The sequence below is a fragment of the Macaca thibetana genome, chromosome 8 (assembly GCF_024542745.1).
Source record: "Macaca thibetana thibetana isolate TM-01 chromosome 8, ASM2454274v1, whole genome shotgun sequence".
Taxonomy (NCBI): Eukaryota; Metazoa; Chordata; class Mammalia; order Primates; family Cercopithecidae; genus Macaca; species Macaca thibetana.
The window spans coordinates 532,328-547,118 of record NC_065585.1 but is presented as its reverse complement, the minus strand read 5'-3'; the positions used below and the strand labels follow the sequence as shown (position 1 = coordinate 547,118).

Below are 14,791 nucleotides of genomic sequence, written 5' to 3'. Positions count from 1 at the left end.
AAGCCCACCTTTATTAAAACAACAAAAGTACTAGGCACAGGTCAGTGAGGAATGTGCTGTATCAATGTGAATGAAACTGTCAAGTCTTGTTGAGACACACAAAGGAAGACCTGAATACATAACAGAGAAACACACTCCTGAATGGGAAAATTCAATGAACATAAAGAGATGACTTCTTTCTAAATTAGTTAATACATTTAATGTCTTTTTTTTTTTTTTGGTGGGGGGATGGAGTCTCACTCTCTCATCCTGGCTTGAGTGCAGGGGTGCAATCTTGATTTTGGCTCACTGCAACCTCCATCTCCCAGGTTCAAGCAATTCTCCTGCTTTGGCCTCCCAAGTAGCTGGGACTATAGGCCCCTGCCACCACGCCTGGCTAATTTTTGTGTTTTTATTAGAGACAGGGTTTTGCCATGTTGGTCAGGCTAGTCTCGAACTCCTGACATCAGGTGATCCACCTGCCTTGGCCTCCCAAAGTGCTGGGATTACAGGCGTGAGCCACCACGCCCAGCCATATAATTCTAGTAATAATTTCATTAAGTGGCGACAGTAGGGAGCTGAAGAAAAATTTCCAGCAGGAGTGCTTTCAGAACTTAAGAATGTTTGGTATGTTCATCCCCTACTCTGCTCCCTGCAAAAAGCCCCATGTAAAAATAGCTGAGAAGTAATCCAGAAAGGATTTTTTTTTTTTTTTTTGAGACGGAGTCTCGCTCTGTCACCCAGGCTGGAGTGCAGTGGCCGGATCTCAGCTCACTGCAAGCTCCGCCTCCCGGGTTCCCGCCATTCTCCTGCCTCAGCCTCCCGAGTAGCTGGGACTACAGGCGCCCGCCACCTTGCCTGGCTAGTTTTTTTGTATTTTTTTTTAGTAGAGACGGGGTTTCACCGTATTAGCCAGGATAGTCTCGATCTCCTGACCTCGTGATCCGCCAGTCTCGGCCTCCCAAAGTGCTGGGATTACAGGCTTGAGCCACCGTGCCCGGCCGCAGAAAGGATTATATAAACAGTAATATAAAGCTACATAATTAGGCTGGGCATGGTGGCTCATGCCTGTAATCCCAGCACTTTGGGAGGCTGAGGTGGTGGGTGGATCACTTGAGGTCAGGAGTTCAAGACCAGCCTGGCCAACATGGCAAAACCTCATCTCTACGAAAAATGCAAAAACTAGGGCTGGGCACGGTAGCTCACACCATAATCCCAGCACTTTGGGAGGCCGAGGTAGGCGGATCACAAGGTCAAGAGTTCAAGACCAGCCTGGCAATATGGTGAAACCCTGTCTCTACTAAAAATATAAAAAAATTAGCCAGGTGTGGTGGTGCACACCTGTAGTGCCAGCTACTCGGGAGGCTCAGGCAGGAGAATGGCTTGAACCTGGGAGGCGGAGCTTGCAGTGAGCCAAGATCACTCAACTGCACTCCAGCCTGGGTGACAGAGTGAGACTCTGTCTCAAAAAAAAAAAAGAAACAAAATACCCCCCAAAACTAGCCAGGTATGGTGATGAATGCCTGTGGTCACCGTATCAGGAGAACTGTTTGAACCTGGGAGGTAGAGGTTTGCAGCGAGCCGAGATCATGCAACTACACTCCAGCCTGGTGACAGAGTGAGACTCCGTCTCAAACAAACAAACCCCAAAACTAGCCGGTACGGTGACACATGTCTGTGGTCACTGTGTCAGGAGAATCACTTGAACCCGGGAGGTGGAGGTTTGCAGTGAGCCGAGATCATGCAACTGCACTGCAGCCTGGGTGACGGAGCGACTGTGTCTCAACAAAAAACCAAAAAGCTACATAATTAAAGCAGTGTGGTACTAGTAGACGGATGGATTCTGGAATGCAACAGAAAGCCCAAGTATTGACCCAAATATATACAAGAATTCAGGAGACAGGGATTAAAATTTTTATACACAGCAAGTAGGCTGGAGACCAGTCATGTGTCTGGCGACAGGGACTAGGTAAGCACATTGCTCCTACTGAGAAATATGACGTGGCTGCTGAAATACGGTTGTGGTAAAATATTTTAAAAACCTCAAGGATATATGCCAGAAAATTAATGCAGGTTGATGAACCCTTATCTAAAATGCTTGGGATTTAAATGTTTTGGATTTTGGAATATCTACATATACATATACAAAATGAGATATCTTGGAATAGGACCCAAGTCGAAATACAAAATTCATTTATGTTTCATATATATCTTATCCACACAACCTGAAGGCAATTTTATATAATATGTTTAATAATTCTGTGCATGAAACAAAGTTCTGACTGTGTTTTAACTGCAGGTTAGGTGTGGCATTTTCCACTTGTGGCATCATGTTGACACTCAAAAAGTTCCAGATTATGGAGCATTTTGAATTTTGTGTGCTTGGCCTGTGGTAGACAGTACTAATATCTATTACAAGTGTTTATTTTCTTTTATGTAATTATACATATCTTCTATGACGAAAGTACACTGCTTCTCAAATAAAAAGGTCATTTAAAAAATGTTTTAAAATCAGTTGTATAAACAAATAGCAAAGTGGCCAGGCACAGTGACTCACGCCTGTAATCCCAGCACTTTGGGAGGCTAAGGTGGGGAGATCACTTGAGGTCAAGAGTTCGAGACCAGCCTGACCAACATGGTGAAACCCCGTCTCTACTAAAAATACAATAAATAGCCAGGTGTGGTGGCGGGTGCCTGTAATCCCAGCTACTCGGGAGGCTGAGTCAGGAGAATTGCTTGAACTCAGGAGGCGGAGCTTGCAGTGAGCTGAGATCTTGCCACTGCACTCCAGCCTGGGCAACAGAACGAGACTCCATCTCAAAAACAAAACAAAATAAAAAAACAAGTGGGAAATGTTGAAGTTGGCTGGTGGTCAATATCTTCAAACACGTACTTATGGTACAGAACAAAAAGCCAGAAATACGGACTGTGTCTATGTGGAAAACCACACAGGCGAAGACATCTCCACTACTGCTGTATCCGTATCAGCGCGTCCCTCCTGCCGTTTCTGACTGGTCACCTGACTGACGCCCTGCAAGTGAGTCTTCAGTGTCCTGCTCGAGGACCAGCGGAGTGTGGGCTCTTCTGCTACTGAACTAGATGAGTGTCGTGTTCCTGAGGCAGTAATGCCGTGGCTGTGCTAGCAGAGCACTCTGTCGACACTACTCCAGCAAGTACTCATCACAATAGACTCAACTTACACAGTTGTCAGAAACTCTGAAATGAAGCATTTCATCACAGCAGAATTACTTTACAAAAATAAAAATGACCCTTACACTAATGTATGTTCTCACGTGACTCACTCGTTGTTCACTGATGGGAAGTTAATGACCTTGTGTTGATTACAGCATCTAAAACTGTGTCAAGAGATGATAAACTTGCTTAAGACTATTAGCCTTTTGGCAAGAAAAGTTGCTTGAGGAATTGAGGACAGTGAGAGCAACACAACAGCCCTAGGACCCCAGTGGTTTCCATTGCACTCCAGTGGTTTCCATTGGACCCCAGTGGTTTCCGTCGGACCCCAGTGGTTTCCGTCGGACCCCAGTGGTTTCCGTCGGACTCCAGTGGTTTCTGTCACACTCCAGTGGTTTCCGTCGGACCCCAGTGGTTTCCGTTGGACCCCAGTGGTTTCCACCACACTCTAGTGGCTTCCGTCAGACCCCAGTGGTTTCCGTTGGACCCCAGTGGTTCCCACCACACTCCAGTGGTTTCCGTCAGACCCCCGTGGTTTCCGTCAGACCCCCGTGGTTTCCGTCACACTCCAGTGGTTTCCGTCACACTCCAGTGGTTTCCATCACACCTCAGTGTTTTCCATCACCCTCCTGTGTTTCCCATCACCCTCCAGTGGTTTCCATCGGACCCCAGTGGTTTCCATCACACTCTAGTGGTTTCCATCTGACCCCAGTGGTTTCCATCAGACCGCAGTGGTTTCTATCACACTCCAGTGGTTTCCATCAGACTCCAGTGGTTTCCATCAGACTCCAGTGGTTTCTATCACACTCCAGTGGTTTCCATCAGACCCCAGTGGTTTCTATCACACTCCAGTGGTTTCCATCAGACTCCAGTGGTTTCCATCAGACTCCAGTGGTTTCCATCAGACTCAAGTGGTTTCCATCACACTCCAGTGGTTTCCATCAGACTCCAGTGGTTTCCATCAGACCCCAGTGGTTTCCATCAGACTCCAGTGGTTTCCACTGGACCCCAGTGGTTTCCATCACACTCCAGTGGTTTCTATCAGACTCCAGTGGTTTCTATCACACTCCAGTGGTTTCCATCACACTCCAGTGGTTTCCATCACACTCCAGTGGTTTCCATCAGACCCCAGTGGTTTCCATCACACTCCAGTGGTTTCCATCAGACTCCAGTGGTTTCCATCAGACCCCAGTGGTTTCCATCAGACTCCAGTGGTTTCCACTGGACCCCAGTGGTTTCCATCACACTCCAGTGGTTTCTATCAGACTCCAGTGGTTTCTATCACACTCCAGTGGTTTCCATCACACTCTAGTGGTTTCCATCACACTCCAGTGGTTTCCATCAGACCCCAGTGGTTTCCATCACCCTCCAGTGGTTTCCATCAGATTCCAGTGGTTTCCATCAGACTCCAGTGGTTTCCATCACACTCCAGTGGTTTCCATCACACTCCAGTGGTTTCCATCAGACCCCAGTGGTTTCTATCACACTCCAGTGGTTTCCATCACCCTCCAGTGGTTTCCATCAGATTCCAGTGGTTTCCATCACACTCTAGTGGTTTCCATCAGACCCCAGTGGTTTCCATCAGACCCTAGTGGTTTCCACTGGACTTCAGTGGTTTCCATAGGACCCCAGTGGTTTCCTTGGCTCTTAATGAGCTGACAGTTGTTACTGGTACTGCTGTGTTTGAAGGAGTCAATGTTGAGCTTGAAGTGACCAAAAAATTAGCCTCTATCACTTGCTCTACGTGGAACAACTGGAACACACAGTATTTTCAAATAAGTTGTAAAAATACTAATTTTGTATGACCTGAAGTGGAATCTACTAAGATGAACTACAACTGATCATGCTAAGAATATACATGGATCAGAAAAGGCTTACTTAGACAAACTTACAAAGCATATGAAAACTGAAGATCATGTGAAAATATAAGCCTATGTTGATTATGTTATTCATTAGCAGATACTTTGTAAAAAAATATTTGCATCTATTAGGAGTTACTGAAACAGTGGCGTCAACATGAACTCCATGCACTCTCATGACTTAGCCATCATTAGTTCCATGAATTTTTGTCAGAAATCGATGATACATATTCTCACATTCCTGAGCACACAAAGTTCAACAGCTTAGCAGTGGCAAAGTTTTACTGTCATTTTTTAGAAAACTCTGGGCCAAGACTAAAATTTTCTGCATGAGAAAAACCTCCCTCAACCACTGTTAAACACTAAAAAGGGCTGGGCATCATGGCTCAGCCCTAAAATCCCAATGCTTTAGGGGGCTGAGTTAAGAGGATCACTTGAGGCAAGGAGTTCAAGACCAGCCTGGCAAGATAGTGAGACTTTATCTCTACAAAAAAAAAAAAAAAAAAAAAAAAAAAAAAAAAAAAAGAAAAGAAAAGAAAAGAAAAGAAAAGAAAAGAAAATTAGCTGGGCACAGTGGCATATGCCTATAGTCCTAGCTGCTCTGGAGGAAGATCACTGGAGTCCAGGAGTTCAAGGCTGCAGTGAGCTGTGATTGCACCACTGCATTCTAGCATGGGTAACAGCAAGACCTTGTCTCTAAAAAAAATTAACTAATTAAAATAAATAAATGCACAATTAATGACTTTGGAAATTAATTTTTGTTGCAGACTTGACAACATTTCTTAATGAATTCAACCTAACATTACAAAGCAAACGGTGCTTACGTGCGAAACTTATATTGCAGTAAAGTTATTTCGATGACAACTAACGTCTGAATCATAAGTAATGTTGGCTGGGCGCAGTGGCTCACGCCTGTAATCCCAGCATTTTGGGAGGCAGAGGCGGGCGGATCACGAGGTCAGGAGATCTAGACTATCCTAACACAGTGAAAGCTGGTCTCTACTAAAAACACAAAAAATTAGCCAGGTGTGGTGGCAGGAGCCTGTAGTCCCAGCTACTTGGGAGACTGAAGCAGGAGAGTTATGAACCCGGGAGGTGGAGCTTGCAGTGAGCTGAGATGGCGCCACTGCACTCTAGCCTGGGCAACAGAGCGAGACTCTGTCTCAAAAAAAAGAAAAAAAAAAAAAAAGTAATGTCAAGCTGCTTTATCTACTTCCCATGGTGTCTAAAATTAAAACAGAAAGTGAGATTTCCATTCCCACACAAATTTGCAGCAGATATATTTTCTGAGCTCAAAATATAGATCCAGCAGAATTTGATAAATGTCTTCCAAATCATATGCTCATGGACTGATACCAGTATTTGGCAGTATCTATCTGTGTAAAAAGACATTTTTGCAGATGAAGCGTGTAAAATGTCATCACAAATAACAACAGATGAACATCTGCAATTGGTTCTGATAGGAATGCCAACTCCTTTTGGTTTCTCGGAGCAACAGCACCAGCCCCCCGTTGTTCCCTGGGCACACCAAATACTCTTCCTTCTCGGGACGTGGCACTGGTGCTTCCTCTGCTGGGATGGCTTCTCCTCATATATCAAACAACTTTTGCTCACAAGATTTAAGTTCTTGCTCAAAATGCACGGAATCTCTATCAATAACTTGGAGAAGGGGAAAAAAGGGGGAACGATTATAAGAAAACTCAATCAGCTGAATCTAACCCCAAATTGACACAAATGATAGCCATTGAGAAAGACATTAAAAGTTACTAAAGTCCGTATGTTCAAAAAGCTAGAGAAATGACTGAATATGTTAAGTAGAGACATAAAATACACAAAAAAGAACCCAATCAAAGCTTTAGAGATAAGTATTATGATGTCTGAAATGAAAAATACACTGGGGCTGGGCATAGAGGCTCACACCTATAATATGAGCACTCTGAGGGGCTGAGGCGGGAGAACCACTTGAGGCCAGGAGTCTGAGACCAGCCTGGGCAACATAGTGAGATCTCTTAAAAAAAAAAAAAAAAAAGTAAAAAATTGGCTAGGCACAGTGACTCAGCCTGTAATCCCAGCACTTTGGGAGGCCAAGACGGGCAGATCATGAGGTCAGGCGTTCGAGACCAGCCTGACTAATATGATGAAGCCCTGTCTCTCCTAAAAAACACAAAAATTAGCCGGGCACGGAAGCATGTGCATGTAATCCTAGCTACTTGGGAGGCTGAGACAGGAGAATTGCTTGAACCTGGGAGGCAGACGTTGCTGTGAGCCGAGATTGCACCATTGCACTTCAGCCCGGGAAACAAGAGCGAAATTCCATCTCAAAAAAAAAAAATTATATATATATAAATTAGCCCAGTGTAGTAACATGTGCCTGTAGTCTCAGCTACTTGGAAGGCTGAGAGGATTGTCTGGGCCCAGGAGGTTGAGGCTGCAGTGAGCCGAGACTGCATCACTGCATTCCAGCCTGGGCAACAGCAAGGCCTTGCCTCAAAACAAAATCAAATCCACCACTAGAAAGAAAAAAAAGTTTAGTGAATTTGAAAGCACAACAATAGAAATGATCCAAAATTAAACCTACAAAAAACAAAGAGGAAAAACAAAGAAAAAAGAGAAAGTGGGACTGAGCGCAGTGGTTCATGCCTGTAATCCCACTACTCAGGGAGGCCAAGGCAGGTGGATCACTTGAGGTCAGGAGTACAAGGTCAGCCTGGGCAATGTGGTGAAACCATGTCTCTACTAAAAATACAAAAATTAGCCAGGTGTGGTGGCGTGTGCCTGTAATCCCAGTCACTCGGGAGGCTGAGGCAGGAGAATCGCTTGAACCCAGGAGGTGGAGGTTGCAGTGAGCCGAGATTGTGCCACTGCACTCCAGCCTGGGCGGTAGAGCAAGATTTCATCTTTTTTATTTTATTTTATTTATTTTTTATTTTTTTATTTTTTGAGACGGAGTCTCGCTCTGCCACCCAGGCTGGAGTGCAGTGGCCGGATCTCAGCTCACTGCAAGCTCCGCCTCCCAGGTTCACACCATTCTCCTGCCTCAGCCTCCCGAGTAGCTGGGACTACAGGCACCGCCACCTTGCCCGGCTAGTTTTTTTTTTTTTTTTTGTATTTTTTTAGTAGAGACGGGGTTTCACCGTGTTAGCCAGGATGGTCTCGATCTCCTGACCTCGTGATCCGCCCGTCTCGGCCTCCCACAGTGCTGGGATTACAGGCTTGAGCCACTGAGCACGGCTGACTCCATCTTAAAAAAGGAAAGAAAAGGAAAGAAAAGAGAAGAGGAAATCATCCCATGGAGTCAGAGAGCTGCAGGACGACTTCAAGTGACCTGAAACATAACTGGAGTGCTGGGTGGGGGTTTGGGCACACACAGAATCTAAGGAAAGGGCCAGGCACAGTGGCTCACACTTGTCGCACTATGGGAGGCTGAGATGGGAGGATTGCTTGAGCCCAGGAGTTTGAGACCAGCCTGGGAAACACAGAGAGACACCATCTCTACAGAAAAAAAAAAAAAAAAAAAAAAAAAAAAAATTGGCAGGGTATGGAGGTGTGTAAGCTTGTGGTCCCAGCTACTCAGGAAGCAGAGGTGGGAGGATTGGGAGGATCGCTTAAGCCCAGGAGGTTGAGGCTGCCATCATTTGTGATTGTGCCACTGCACTTCAGCCTGGGCTACAGAGCGAGACCCTGCCTTAAAAAAAAAAAAAAAAAAAAAAGTTTTGTTTTGGAAGAAAAAAAATGACTGAAAATTTCTCAAACGTGATGAAGACTATAAACTGATAGGTCCAAGAAGCTACATGAACCCCAAGCATAAGAAACATGAAGAAAATGACATAAACGCCTATCTTAAGCAAATTGCTTAAAATGAGCAAAATAGAGAAAATAAAGGAGCTAGAGCCAGGTGTGGTGGCTCACTCCTGTAAATTCAGCACTTTGGGGGCCAAGGCAGGTGGATCGCTTGAGTCCAAGAGTTTGAGACCACCCTGGGCAATATGGTAAAACCCCATCTCTACCAAAAATACAAAAACAAGCTGAGTGTGGTGGTGGGCACCTGTGGTCTTAGGTGCTGAGGTCGGGGGATGGTTTAGACTGGGAGGCAAAGGGGTGCAATGAGCAGAGATCATGCCATTCCACTCCAGCCTGGGTGACAGAGCCAGACCCTGTCTCAAAAAAATAGAATGAAATCGGCTGGGTATGGTGGCTCATGCCTGTAATCCCAGCACTTTGGGAGGCCAAGGTGGGCAGATCACTTGAGGTCAGGAGTTTGAGGCCAGCCTAGCCAACATGTTGAAACCCTGGCTCTACTAAAAATAGAAAATTAGCTGGGCATGGTGGTGCATGCCTCTAATCCCAGATACTTGGGAGACTGGGGCAGGAGATTTGCTGGAAACCAGGAGACAGAGGCTGCAGTGAGCCGAGATCACACCACTGTATCCAGCCTAGGTGACAGAGTAAGACTCCATCTCAAAAAAAAAAAAAAAAGAAAGGAGTTAGAGTTAAAAGACACGTTATGTAAAGAAATACAAAGATAAGAATGACAGCTGATTTCTTGTTAGAAATAATGCAAGCCAGAAGACAATGAAGTGGCAAAAAGAATAAATCTTAACCTACACCCAGCAAAAGTAGCCTTCAAAAATGAAGATGAGGCCAGGCATGGTGGCTGATGCCTGTAATCCCAGCACTTTGGAAGGCTGAGGTGGGCAGATTAACTGAAGTCAGGAGTTCGAGATCAGCCCGGCCAACATGGTGAAATCCTGTCTTTATCAAAAAAAATACAAAAATTAGCAGGGTGTGGTGGTGCACGCCTGTAGTCCCAGCTACTCGGGAGGCTAAGGCAGGAGAATCACATGAACCTGGCGGGCAGCAGTTGCAGTGAGCTGAGATCACACCACTGCACTCCAGCCTGGGCAACAGAGTGAGATTCCGTCTCAAAAAAAAAAAAATGATGGAAGACTTTTTCAAAAACACAAAAGCTAAAAGAAGTCATTACCAGCAGCAGACTTGCACTTCAGTAAATGTTACATGAAGTCCTTGAAGCAGAAAGAAATGCCACCAGATGGACATGAATCTGGATCCACATAAGCAATCAAGAGCACGGGAAACAGGAACTGTGTGGGCTGATGTAGAAATGTTTGCTTAGTATTAAAATCTCTTTAAATGATAACTGACTGTTTAAAGTAAAAATGATAACAATGTATTGAGACATTGATAACATGTAGAAAAGTAACATACTTGACAGCAACAGGACAAAATTGGAGAGAAATGGAGCCTAATAAATGCTGTTAGGTTCTTACATCATTTATGAAGTGGGATAATATCATTTGAAAGTTGATGATGATAAGTTAAGATAATACATAAACCCTAAAACAATCACTAACAAACAGCAAAGACCATAATTAAGAATCCAACAAAAGGAGATAAAGGTGAATTTAAAAATGCTTGATTAATGCAGAAGGAAAAAAAAAAAAAAAGAAAAAGGGATTGAGAACAAAAGAGACAACAAACCAAACAGCAAGATGACAGATTTAAGCCTAACCATATACATCATCGCATTGTGTTAATGGTCTAAATCCCTCAATAAACAGGCAGGGATGTTCAGATTGAATAAAAACATGTGACATAATAATATGATGACTACAAGAAAAATCATAATAAAGACAAAAGAATAGGTAAAAAGTAAAAGGTTGAAAAAAGAAGTACCATGCTAACACGAATCAAAAGAAAGCTGGAGTGCCAATATTAATGTAAGTAGATTTTGGAGCAAAGAATATTTCTAGGAACAAAGAGGGTCAATGATGACGGGATTGATCCGTCAAGAAGACATAATCCTAAATGTTTATGTACCTAACTACAGAGCCTCAAAATACTCCTGGGTATTTTGAGAGAAATAAAAATGTATGTCCAAACAAAGACTTGCACATGAACGTTCACAGCAGTTTTTTTTTGTTTGTTTGTTTTTGAGACGGAGTCTCGTTCTGTCACCCAGGCAGCTCTGTCACCCAGGCTGGAGTGCAGTGGCCAGATCTCCGCTCACTGCAAGCTCCGCCTCCCGGGTTTAAGCCATTCTCCTGCCTCAGCCTCCCAAGTAGCTGGGACTACAGGCGCCGCCACCTCGCCCGGCTAGTTTTTTGTATTTTTTAATAGAGACAGGGTTTCACCAGGTTAGCCAGGATGGTCTCGATCTCCTGACCTTGTGATCCGCCCGTCTCGGCCTCCCAAAGTGCTGGGATTACAGGCTTGAGCCACTGCGCCCCGCCTCACAGCAGTTTTATCTGTAATAGCCCAAACCTCCAAACAACCCCAATGCCCATCAAAAGGTAGTACATCCATACAGTGGTACCTACTAGGCAGTGAAAAAGGAATAAATACTGATACATGCAACAACATGTCAAAGCAGTTACATGCGGTGGAAGATGACAAAAAAGAGAGCATACTGCTTGAGCCCTTTTATGTAAAATTCTACAAAACACAAACTAATCTACAGTGAAAGAGGTAGATGGACGGTTCCTTAGGAACGTGGAGGATTGTGCAGAGACAGGCAGGGGGACAGGAGGGCAAGGAGGCTTCTGGCACCAGTGGAAAGTGCCTTAATTGTGGTGATGGTCATGGGTGTGTACATGCAAGACTTATCAAAATACATGCTTTAGGCTGGGCGCGGTGGCTCAAGCCTGTAATCCCAGCACTTTGGGAGGCCGAGACGGATGGATCACGAGGTCAGGAGATCGAGACCATCCTGGCTAACACGGTGAAACCCCGTCTCTATTAAAAAATACAAAAAACTAGCCGGGCGTGGTGGCGGCCGCCTGCAGTCCCAGCTACTCAGGAGGCTGAGGCAGGAGAATGGCGTGAACCCGGGAGGCGGAGCTTGCAGTGAGCTGAGATCCGGCCACTGCACTCCAGCCTGGGCGACAGAGCGAGACTCCATCTCAAAAAAAAAAACAAAAAAAACAAAAAAAACAAAATACACGCTTTAAAAGTGTGTGGTTTATTGCCTTTCAATTTTCCTTCCATAAAGTTGACACACTTGGAGAGACAGAAACATCAGGGCAAGGGCAGGAAGATATCCATCCAAATGTTAACAAAAACACAGAGTAGTAGGTGTGGGGAACATGAAGACAGAGAGGACAACAGAAAAGCTTATATGCTGAGGCTGGCGCAGTGGCTCAGGCCTGTAATTCCAGCACTTTGGGAAGTTGGGGCGGGCAGATTACTAGAGGTCAAGAGTTCGAGACCAGCCTGGCCAACATGGTGAAACCACATCTCTACTAAAAATACAACAATTAACCAGGCGTGGTGGCTCATGCCTGTAATCCCAGCTACTCAGGAGGCCAAGGCAGGAAAATTGCTTGATCCTGGGAGGCGGAGGTTGCCGTGAGCTGAGATCGTGCCATTGCACTCCAGCCTAGGTGACAAGAATGAAACTCTGTCTCAAAAAAAAAAAAAAAAAAAAAAAAGAAAGAAAAAAGGCCGGGCGCGGTGGCTCAAGCCTGTAATCCCAGCACTTTGGGAGGCCGAGACGGGCGGATCACGACGTCAGGAGTTCGAGACCATCCTGGCTAACACGGTGAAACCCCGTCTCTACTAAAAAATACAAAAAAACTAGCCGGGCGAGGTGGTAGGCGCCTGTAGTCCCAGCTACTCGGGAGGCTGAGGCAGGAGAATGGCGTAAAAACCCGGGAGGCGGAGCTTGCAATGAGCTGAGATCCGGCCACTGCACTCCAGCCTGGGCGACACAGCAAGACTCCGTCTCAAAAAAAAAAAAAAAAAAAAAAAAAAAAAAAAAAAAAAGCTTATAAGCCGAGCAGAACATGAGATGATGAACTAAACCCTCTTGTTACAGCGGCAATCTCATCAATGACTGTAACAATCCTGCCAAACAAAAGACGGGTGTTTGGACTAGATTTAAAATATAAGCCAAACGGCTATACATCATTTACAAGAAATAGACCGGATGGATGAAGGAGGCAAATTCTAACCAAAGAGAAACAATGGCACCACAAACTCTAAAAGTTGACTTCAAGGCATTTTTTTTTAAGTAAGTGCACACTAAATGATAAAAACTATAGTAGAGTGAATAATAAACCAGTGACATAGTCATGTATCATCATCATGATCAAGTGCCGTGCACCCTTCATGACCACACGTGCTGTCCTCCGCACGAACCGCAGCACGGTGGGTCTGTTTACACCGGCGTCACTGCAGACTTGTGACTACAGTGTTGTATACAACCACACTAGGTCATATAAAATTTTCAGCTCCATTATAATCCATGAGACCACTCTCATATATGCAGCGTGCTGCTGACTGAAATGTTATGTGGCACATGACTGTATTATAAAGACACCTATCTACCCAAACTAATCCATAATTCAACACAATTCTAGTCAAAATCCCAACAGAGTGGCCGGGAGCAGCGGCTCACGCCTGTAATCCCAGCACTTTGGGAGGCTGAGGTGGGCGGATCACGAGGTTAAGAGATCGAGACCATCCTGTCCAATGTGGTGAAACCTTGTCACTACTAAAAATACAAAAATTAGCCGGGCGAGGTGGCGAGCGCCTGTAGTCCCAGCTACTCGGGAGGCTGAGGCAGGAGAATCGCTTGAACCCGGGAAGCAGAGGTTGCAGTGAACTGAGATTGTGCCACCGCACTCCAGCCTGGTGACAGAGCGAGACTCCGTCTCAAAAAAAAAAAAAGAAAGAAAGAAAAAAAAAACTCCAATAGAGCTTCTCATGGAAGTCCTGGCCCCAATAGCCCCACATCACCCCAGAATTCCTGAGATATTTTTGAAAAGAGATGGACACTCCAGTCCCCAGAGAGTGGGCCCTGAGCCATGGGTGACAAGGCAGGGCTAAGGCCAGACCCACGGCCTCTCTGATAGCAATTCTCTGAGGAGTTCTCTGCAGGCCCGAAGCTGTCCGTTCTGCTCAGTGAGAGGAAACAGGAGATTCTAGCGCTGCAGCACAGCACAGGCTCTTGAGGGAGAGTTATAAATCTGGCTTCGACTTGTGCAAGATGAGCTCCTGCCCATTTCTGGCTGGGAGAAGCTGTTCTCCAGAGGGACCATAGGATTTAACTGCCGTCAGTATTTGCAGCAAACCAATAGGTTTGTTTTTCGCTTTTTTCATTTAAACCATAAACCAGATGCTGCAGTCACCTTTCCACGGAGCTCCACCTGTACACGTCACAAACGTCCTTTATTCCTTAACCTCCACACAGTCTAAATTCTGTACCTTTCCGTATCATCTCCTTTGGGAAATGCTGCTGGAGGGCAAGGACTCCTGGCCTGCTCTGGTGTGTGCTTAACTGCAGGCATGAGACTGCTCACATGGGTCTCATGGATCACATGAAAGTTCACACGGAGGTTCCTCTGGTTTTCTTTTCTTTTTTTTTTTTTTTGAGATGGAGTCTCGCTCTGTTACCCAGGCTAGAGTGCAATGGTGCGATCTCCACTTACTGCAAGCTCCGCCTCCCGGGTTCACACCATTCTCCTGCCTCAGCCTCCTGTGTAGCTGGGACTACAGGTGCCCACCACTGCACCTGGCTAAGTTTTATACTTTTAGTAGAGACGGGGTTTCACCATGTTAGCCAGGATGGTCTCGATCTCCTGACCTCGTGATCCACCCATCTTGGCCACCCAAAGTGCTGGGATTACAGGCGTGAGCCACCGCGCCCAGCGGTTCCTCTGGTTTTCAGATGCACACGGATGCTGCTGTGACGACCGGAATACACACTCAAGGATGGTTCAACACGGCACCAGCCAGTGTAA

At 45.5% G+C, this 14,791-nt stretch overlaps 2 protein-coding genes across 5 annotated transcripts in view; both read right to left on the bottom strand.

Moving 5' to 3' along the window:
• C8H8orf82 (chromosome 8 C8orf82 homolog) overlaps positions 1–14,791 on the bottom strand; it is a 152,134-nt gene that overhangs the window by 30,665 nt on the left and 106,678 nt on the right. The window lies entirely within an intron of this gene.
• Positions 1–14,791, bottom strand: part of ARHGAP39 (Rho GTPase activating protein 39) — a 144,219-nt gene that overhangs the window by 27,718 nt on the left and 101,710 nt on the right. The gene's annotated exons all lie outside the window — the stretch shown is intronic.